Source organism: Uranotaenia lowii, chromosome 2 (genome assembly GCF_029784155.1).
Source record: "Uranotaenia lowii strain MFRU-FL chromosome 2, ASM2978415v1, whole genome shotgun sequence".
NCBI classification, from domain to species: Eukaryota; Metazoa; Arthropoda; class Insecta; order Diptera; family Culicidae; genus Uranotaenia; species Uranotaenia lowii.
The window spans coordinates 106,385,933-106,395,640 of record NC_073692.1 but is presented as its reverse complement, the minus strand read 5'-3'; positions in this window follow the sequence as shown (position 1 = coordinate 106,395,640).

The window sequence follows — 9,708 nt, the reverse complement described above, 5'->3', positions numbered from 1 at the left end:
GAACATGTGGTTTCTAGTGGACTTCCTCAGGGAGATGTCCTATCCCCAACCCTTTTCAACATTTATACCTCAAGCCTTCATGAAACAAATCTCGACCCTAACGAAACTACTCTCCAGTTTGCAGATGATTTCCTCAAATTGGTTAGATCAAAAAACGAAAGCCAAGCATTAATAAAAATGCAAGACAAAATAGAAATATTTGTTAGAAAAGCCTCAAGTCTAGGACTCGTTATAAACTGCGCAAAAACTAAAGCTATGATATTTAAAAACAGTGCAAAAGTTCTAAATCTTAAAATAAACGGAGAAACATTAGAGACAGTTAGAAATTATAAGTACCTTGGCATAACACTAGACCAAACACTAAGATATGGCATACACATAAAAACAATGATTAATAAAATACATGACAGACAGAAAATGCTCAAAGTAATCGGAAGCATTAAAAGTGGAGCAAACCCTAAAGTTATGATGCTATTCTATAAAGCTCTGTATGGAGGATATCTAAATTATGGTTCAGTATTCAACGGAGGAGCAAGCAAGACAAATATCGAAAAATTGGAAGTGACAAATAGACAATGTCTTAGAATAGCTACAGGTTGTTCTAAATCAACACCTATTAATACGCTGGCAGCAATAGCAGGAGAAGGTCCCCTATACCTGAAGAGGATTTATTTAGCGAAAAAACGAATTTTACAACACATATTCCGAAACGATCTGATCGCTCAACAATTGCAAAGTCTAGAACAACACAGTACAAATTCCAAAAAACAAAACACTTTTTTGGAACAAATTTACCTAGAATATAAAAACGACTTTCAACAACTATACTTAAAACAAGCAACGAGCAATGAAATAAGCAACGTTTTAGTCTTGGATCAAATCCCACAAACACAAATAAGGAAAAAACAACAATCGGCAGAAATAATGAGAAAAGAAGTAATACACATGTTAAACACACAATACCCTACATACATACAAATTTATACAGATGCATCAAAACACGGTAATAAATGCGGAATAGGAATCTTCGAAGACGAAAACAACAGAATAACTAGTATGCAACTGGACAACGAAGTTTCCATAACCACAGCTGAATTGATAGCCATAAAAACAGCACTTGAAAACATCAATTCGGAAACAACAAACAGAACAGTAATTCTCACAGATTCCCAAGCATCTTGTACAATAATAAAGCAACAATTGGATACGAAGGAGTTTGACGAACTGACTTTCAAAATTGTTAAACAAGCAGAATCAAAAAAGTGCACTATACAATGGATACCTGCTCACATACAAATACAAGGAAACGAGAAAGCAGACATAGCGGCCAAAGACGGATTAACAAGCCCGTGTATTTTAGTTAATAAATCACGATTCAGTGACAAGACACTGAAAGCGAAAAATGAATGGATCAACTCAATCAATAGATGGTACAAAGATTATGTAAACATAAATCAAAAAGGATCAAAGTTTTACAGATTCCAGTCATCCTTTAATCAAAGACCTTGGTACTGGAACAGCAAATTAAAAAACATTCAAATTCGAACCATGAATAGAATTCTCAGTGGGCATGATTACTCTCCCTACTGGCTCGGAATAATGAAAGTACGTGAAATAACTTATTGTGATCTCTGCGAACAGCCATTCACAACCGAACATATTATACTGAATTGTATAAAGTTTAACCATCTCCGAAACTACTATGATTGGGATAGATTTTCTAATCTTCTCGAACTATTTCGAGATTTCGATGAAAACCGTATGAAAGAGGTACTATCTTTCTTGGATAAAACAAAACTAAAAATTTAAAATAATTGGCAACACGAATATAGTCAAGTCAAGTATGTGGTGTTATAGAGTAGCATTCTCTGGCCAAAACATTAAAACGAAGAAGAAGAAGAAGGCTTGCTGGCAGGAGCAACAATAATAATAAATGCGTTTCTTTTTCGTCATCGGTCGCTTGAATGCGATTGCTTGACTAGGTTATTATTTTAGCTTCAAATGAATGGGGAATGAATGACTGGCAAACGAAGTGACTGGTCGTTAAGGAACAGTCAATTGAGTTTGACGGACCAAGAGGTTTCACAGTCACAGCTTCACGCCTAATGACGATGACTTTTGCCAAGCATGTTTCTAATATTTATGATCTCTTTTCAATTGTTGAATAAATTTTTACATAATAATGAAAAGGACTCAAAAATTGCTTTTATCAAAAAAAAAAAAAAAAAAATAAAAAAAATTCTCCTATAAGTATGCAATGACCGTAGGGTAGTAGACATACTTTCAGCATTCTCTTTGTCTGGAACTCATAAACTGTAAAGTGAGAACTTATATAGCCAAACATATTCAATGGACCTTTCATCTTTAGATTTTGCTTGATTTTTGCCAAGGGTTAGGACAACTTGAATAAAGAATCAAGTTTCCTTTAATGAAGAACCAAGCCTTTAACTTTAAAATTATCAAAATTGTTTTTCCTGCCACAAAGATGCTTCTAGATCATCTACGGGTTCATGCAAAGGTTGCCGAAAAAAAAATTCTGTGTTTTTGAGAAAAAAAATTCTGAATTTCTGTGATTTTACCCAAAAATTCTGTGATGGTTTTCTGTGATGGTTTTCTGTGATGCTTTTTCTTTTATCTTATATATAAAAATGGAGGCGCTATCTTTGTGATAACATCACGTATGAACGGGCGGTCGGAATGAAGTGAAACTTGGTATCAGAGGGTTTTTGGGGCCAGAGATGGTTTGTATAATAGTTTCAAGAATCTCACTATTTATAGAAGAGGGGCTCCCATACAAAATCAAATTGAAACGGGACATAACTTGAACAATTAAAATGCGATTGTCATAAAAATTGGTTCACGAGATCGAAAAGACACAAGAAGTTGATTCATTATGCAGACTGCAATGGCTCGCTTTTAAAACGTGGGGCTCCCTTAAAAAAATGTGAAAAAAATTGAAAAAATATATACAACCCATACAATTCACATGGGATATTCATGAAATTGTGTACACATGCATGTTTTGATGTGGAAAAACAATCTATTTTACTAAATAACACATCCTACCTTTAAAACCAGAGGCTCCCATACAAAATCAACGTGAGTTATAACATAACTTAAACAATTGCCAAGCGATTTTGCTTAAACGAGTCAGGCAGCCATGTTTTGACAGTAGAATATGATTTATTGTAATAAATAACGCTTTCTCCATAGACCCCCCCCCCCCCCCCATTTTTGAACTAAAGGTGAGAGGAGGGGAGAGAATCTTATATATAAAAATGGAGGCATTTTCTTTGTAACAACATCACGTATGAATGGTCGGTCGGAATGAAGTGAAATTTGGTATCCGAGGGTTTTTTGGGTCAGAGATGGTTTGTATAATAGTTTCGGGAATCTCACTTTTGATGAAAAGGGGGTCCCCATACAAAGTTATCTCTTCTTCACATCTTATATATAAAAATGGAGGCATCTTATTTGTAACAACATCACGTATGAATGGTCGGTCGGAATGAAGTGAAATTTGGTATCCGAGGGTTTTTTGGGTCAGAGATGGTTTGTATAATAGTTTCGAGAATCTCACTTTTGATGATAAGGGGGTCCCCATACAAAGTTATCTCTTCTTCACATCTTATATATAAAAATGAAGGCGTTTTCTTTGTAACAACATCACGTACGAAAGGTCGGTCGGAATGAAGTGAAATTTGGTATCCGAGGGTTTTTTGGGTCAGAGATGGTTTGTATAATAGTTTCAAGAATCTCACTTTTTATGAAAGGGGGGTCCCCATACAAAGTTATCTCTTCTTCACATCTTCTTATATATAAAAATGGAGGCGTTTTCTTTGTAACAACATCACGTATGAATGGTCGGTCGGAATGAAGTGAAATTTGGTATCCGAGGGTTTTTTGGGTCAGAGATGGTTTGTATAATAGTTTCAAGAATCTCACTTTTATGAAAGGGGGGTCCCCATACAAATTCATCTTTATTTGTTACGATTTCCATAAGAATCTATTCGCGAGCACGGTGCAGTTAAGGGCGAATAGATGAAATTAAACATTTATTACGATTTATACTTTAGAAGGTAAAACGAAGTTTACCGGGTCAGCTAGTTTTCATATAAAATTCATGATAAATTGGGTCTTTTTTACATTTAAGTTTGGCAAAATCAATTAAAATTACATATCCTATCATACATTTTTAATTTAAGGAAAAAAATCTAAATTTTGTATTGGCTAAAAAATCATAATTTTGGAAATCGATCCAAAACTTAAAAATTCTGTGATATCTGTGAATTTTTCAAAATTCTGTGTTCTGTGACACAGAGTCTGTGATGAAAATTTGCTCAAAATTCTGCGAAATTACAGAATTTTCTGTGATTTCGGCAACCTTGAGTTCATGCGTCGTTCTAACTTTTAAAGCTTATAAACTTGAAATTACATGCTGTCAGAAAATGCAAAAGACAGTGAGGTGATATTTTTTCCAAAAAGAAACATAAGATCAAAATAAAAAAAAAATGGGTTCAAGTATCCGCACTCTCCCCTACAATTAGAACATGGCATTTAGCAAATTTAAATCTGTACAATTTAAACTCAGATAATAGTTTTTGGTTAAGCATATATTCTTATTTTTTCTCACCTTAATTGTACACCATTTCATTTACCGATGCATATTTTCAGAGGCATATAAATGCAATACTGTCGAAATTTATTACTTTGTACTGTGTATACATAATATGATAATTATAGCTGTATAAGAAAAAAAAAATATATTCAAAATTCAAAATCCGATCAACAAGAGCCCAAAAACCTGATAAATCTAGTAACAAAGTAGAAAATTAACTTATTTTTTTTAATTAATTTAAGAAATAAATTACTTACAAAGAACCTCCAATGAAGAAACTAACAAAGAAGAAAATTAACCCCTGTGTGTTTAAAAAAAAACGAGAAAAGAAAATAAAAAACCATTCCAAAATTTAAGAACCTCCAATTTTTAAATAATTGTGATAAGTTTGTTATTGTTGTAATTTAAAACATTTTTGTTAACATGTTTTTCATTTTTGTCTTTCAAGTAATTTTTTCAATGTTTGTTTTTTTTGTCGTTTTTATATTTTTTTTTAAATTTTTGTTATTTTTGAAATGTTTTAAGTTATTGTCTTTAAGTTATATTTGTTATTTTCGTCATTTTTGTTATTTTTTGTCATTTTTGTAAATTTTTGGTTATTTTGTCATTTTATAATTTTGTTCATTTTTGTTATTGTTTCCATTGTTGTTATGTTATTTTTTCATTTTTGTCATTTTTTTAAATTTTTGTTATTTAGTCATTTCGTTCATTTTTGTCATTGTTGTCATTGTTGTATTTTTCCCTTTTTTTCATATTTTTCATTTTTCAAATTTTTGTAATTTTTATCATTTTATCGTTTTTGTCATTTTAATCATTTTGCCATTTTTTTTTTGTAAAATTTATATATTTTTTTATTCATGTCATTTTTTTTTAAATTTTTGTCAATTGTGTCATTATCGTCATTTTTGTCCCTGTTGGGATTTTAGTCATTTTTGTCATTCTTGTTATTTTTCATAGTTGTCATTTTTGTCGTGTTTGTCAATTTTGTCAGTTTTGTATTTTTTTTATTTGTATTATTTTTATAATTTTTATTTTTTTGTCATTTTTATCTTTTGTAATCTTTTCATGTTGTCTTTTTTCCTTATGTTTGTCATTTTTTCATTTTTGTTGTAAAACTTCTTTTGTAGTTCACTGAACATTATTTGAAACAAAGACTGTCCAGCTTGTTATTCCACCTGAAAATTTTCCTATCAGCAAAGTCAACAAACGAGAGATGTCGTCGTTTCTAGAAAATGTAATTCGCTTAAACATTCGAAGGAAAGACACAAACGATCATTCCGCCAGAGGTTTAAGCTGATCGTCACACTGATGAGGAGATCCAATTATAAACTGCATATAGGTACAATTCGGTTGTGGATGCGTGCCTTTTCGCGTGTGCTTGTATGCGTAGGTTCGCGCCGCAAGAATGCGAACCACAGAGAAAAGTGTGAAAAGAAAAACAAATTAGGGGAAAGGTTTCCTAAATGGGCCTATCGGGTTAAATGACCCTACGGCTGTTTGATGAAATGGCTGACTAGACAGATTATCTGACCAATGCATTTTGAGGGTGATACGCTTAGAACATAAGGCAAGAAAGAATTTCATGAATTTACATACTCCAAAAAATTTAAAAAATCATACAAGGTTTTGATACATTTTGATGTAATATTTCGACTTTTAAAAATTATACGTAAAGAAGTTTAAAACAAAAACTAGGATGGTTTTTGTTTCTTACTCAAATGAACTTAAGAAATAAAACATATTTCAGCTTTTGTGGACGTTTAATAATGATTATTTAGTGGAATAATAGAGTGTTTTTGTATGCCCCCATCATGTTTGTAAAATGCCTCCATCCTAAAATAACAGGTTAAATAAAATAAATAAATGATTTTTATCACTGAACCTTCCAATCTAAGCTCTGAATGACATCTTAAGAATGAATTGAAGATCTAAAGGCTGATTTGATAAAGTTTTTCTCATGGATGAACTGCCTTCATAGTATGGCAACCCTAACTTTTGTTTTATTCCACAGAATTATAATATACATAGATTTTCATAAAACTTCAGCTTTGTCGTACGGAAATTATTACTTTCTAGCAGTTTCAATTAAATTTTACGGAAATATTGCCCAAAAAACGGAAATTTTGTTAAAAACATAAATAGGCGCATTAAGCCCGCACGGTTTGAGGTTCGGCATATTAGACAACACTTACAATAAAATCGTTTTCTTGGAAACAGAAGAAAATTTTAACATAAAAATTACTCCATTGTATAGAAAACAGATGCCTGCACACGTGTATATAGTTTTTGTACACATATTCGACGTGATATTTGATTAAATCAGTGTTCTGCTTAATAGGCGCATATAGCCCGCTCCTCCCCTACCGAATAAATAGAACACACTCGCCTCTCTTAACACCCAACAGATCCGTTTTATTTATTCTGTGTTGTCGTTTGTTGAAGACTGAGGAATGCAGTGAGCGCGTTACTAAATATCTACTACGGCGAGGCGAGCCGAACGAATTTGTTACGGCAAAATAAAAACATCTCGAATAAATCGCAAAGGAATGCAGCTTGCAGTGGAAAAACCTGAGGAAAACAGCAACAAGAAAAATTGACAGCAAACTATGCAGGCAGCCGTAATTGAGAGGACGGGTAATTTTGGTATTGTTATACTACCAAGAGCTCTGTCCTTTCAATTTTCGAAACAATTTTTTTCTATCCAAAAATCTTCCTCTGGAAATTTTAATTGGAACCCATAAATCATGATCCACTGAACTCCGATTCCCAAGCCGTTAAATTGCCTGTCTAATAATGCCTCTCACTAAGTAGGTATAGTGAAACAGCATGGGAACCGGAGTGAGAAAAATGAAATTGATAGCCTCGTGTTGTCAGGAATAAATAAAGCGAGGCAATGAAAACTGTACGGCTTAATCCAAGAGAACGAGTGAAAAGTGTCAAGAAAAAAAAAACTGCAGCATCCATGAAATGAGAAAGGAAAATCCATCCAAGACCGAGGAAAAGCATCGTTTTCCACACCCAGTAACAACAACAGAAAAAAATGGAGAGGCCTTTGATGAGGCCACCACATAAAGGCAATTGTTGGCAGGCAGCCTTCCCTTGACTTTACTCGATGCGATCCGTCCGACATCATCATCATCGCAAATGGAAATCTTCGGTCGTAGTATTTCTGGCTCGAAGGATTTTTTTTTTCTTTCTTCTGTCTCTAGCCCCAACATTTAATTTCCCCGGTACATACATTGGAGCAGAATTTACGTTTCCGTCCCATGCTGATTCTTCATCATGGCCGTTTCGATGTTACGTCTCCGACTTACCGACTGCCAGCACTGTGTGTGTTGCTATGCAACATGGATGCTGCTCGGTAGGAATTTTTATGATCATGTAATCTGACTGCTCGTTTGCTGTTAAATGCATTAGGGTGGGCTATTTTCGAATGATTTCTGCATAACAAAATGTAACTCCAATTTTTTAAAAGTATGTTTCAACATCAAATAACAAATAAACAATCCTAAAATTACTGTAAACAATCTACATACACATATATCAGCTTCCGAACAATGCTGATATGATAATTTTTTTCAAATTGGATCTCTTTCGAAAGATTTTTGTCAGATTCATAATCTCACAAGAAGCAAATGTTACGATTTTTGCATGAGCCAATAAAGACTTGAAGTTTACGGAATAGTCGGTGCCACCCTAAAAAATAAAACATTGAACGGTCTGATCATCACATAACTGACTCATTTCATTATTGTTACCAACAATATTAAAAAATTATACACTGACCTTTTCAGATTACGACTTTTTTAGCCCAAGCTTTTCTAAATAAATATGCTACGATGTTTCTCGATTTAATTTTGACGTAATTTAACTTCAAAACTTAAACTTAAATCAACAGATGTGATAAATAAGTACCTATCTAAGCTCAAATGCTAAGTAAGCATCCAAATAAAAAACACGCTCTTGGAAAATGCCCTTGTAGATTAACAAATAAACACTTGACACGAACAACACCCACAAAAAGGATAAATCAATTATTTAACTTATCAGGTTGTCTTCTAAGAATGTGTACAGCAGAAAATGTTAAATCTATTTATGCCTGCTTCTTTTGACTCAGGTATTATAACAAAAAAAAATCCAACATAAGTCGGAGCTTATTATTCAAACATAGAATTCTTCCCGCCTGTATTGTTGGAAAATAAGTACAAATTTTACAAACGTATGTTGACTTTTTAGCTGTTTTTCTGAGTTGTTCAGATACTTTAAAAAACGTTATGTAAAAGAAGAAGAGAACTGTACAAAACGCACCAGTTAAGTATCCTAGCTTTTTTTAGTCTTTTGCGTTTTTTTTCCTTTATATCCTACGATTAACTATATTTCAATCAACTGTCAGCGAAGCTAAATTCAAATAAAACCATTTTGTAAATTTTTTGTGAAAAATTGTATAGATCTTTCTCGAGTTAACTAACACAAACACAAACACATACAGGGTGTCTCAATGAAACTTGATGTTTCCTCGAAGAGATTCCTTTTTCTTAACTCTAATCGTACATCTTTTGAGGATATGATGGCTAGCATCTTACAAATGCTAAAACCACCAACCCACAGAATGTGCACTATGTATGCCGTGACCGGGATTCGATCTCATACCCACTGGCTTAGAAGACTTGAAGGCTATCCTCTACGCCACGGGTTGTGGCTTACAAGTGAGATTCGTAATATTTTTTGCATAAATATAGCTATGCTAAACCCAGAAAACCTCTGGTTATTTTTTTTTCAAAAAAAAAATCTGATTTACATTAAACTGAATGAATTTTGAAAAATACACATTGGAGTACCTGTTATCAAAATAGTGCCAAATATTTGGTTTGGCATTGAGTCCCTTGGATTATTCAAGGTTTTTGTGACTATTTTTTCTAGTCTACTAAAAAAAAATACAAGCTTCTTCATATCTTTCACATGTTTGCTGCTCATAGACTGATTCAAACTCCCGATGATCACTTTAGACACATCTGTCAAAGATATTGCTAAGATTTCAAATAGGATACAGAGCTAGATTATGACCTGGCCTCTCCAGAAAATGATTCTTT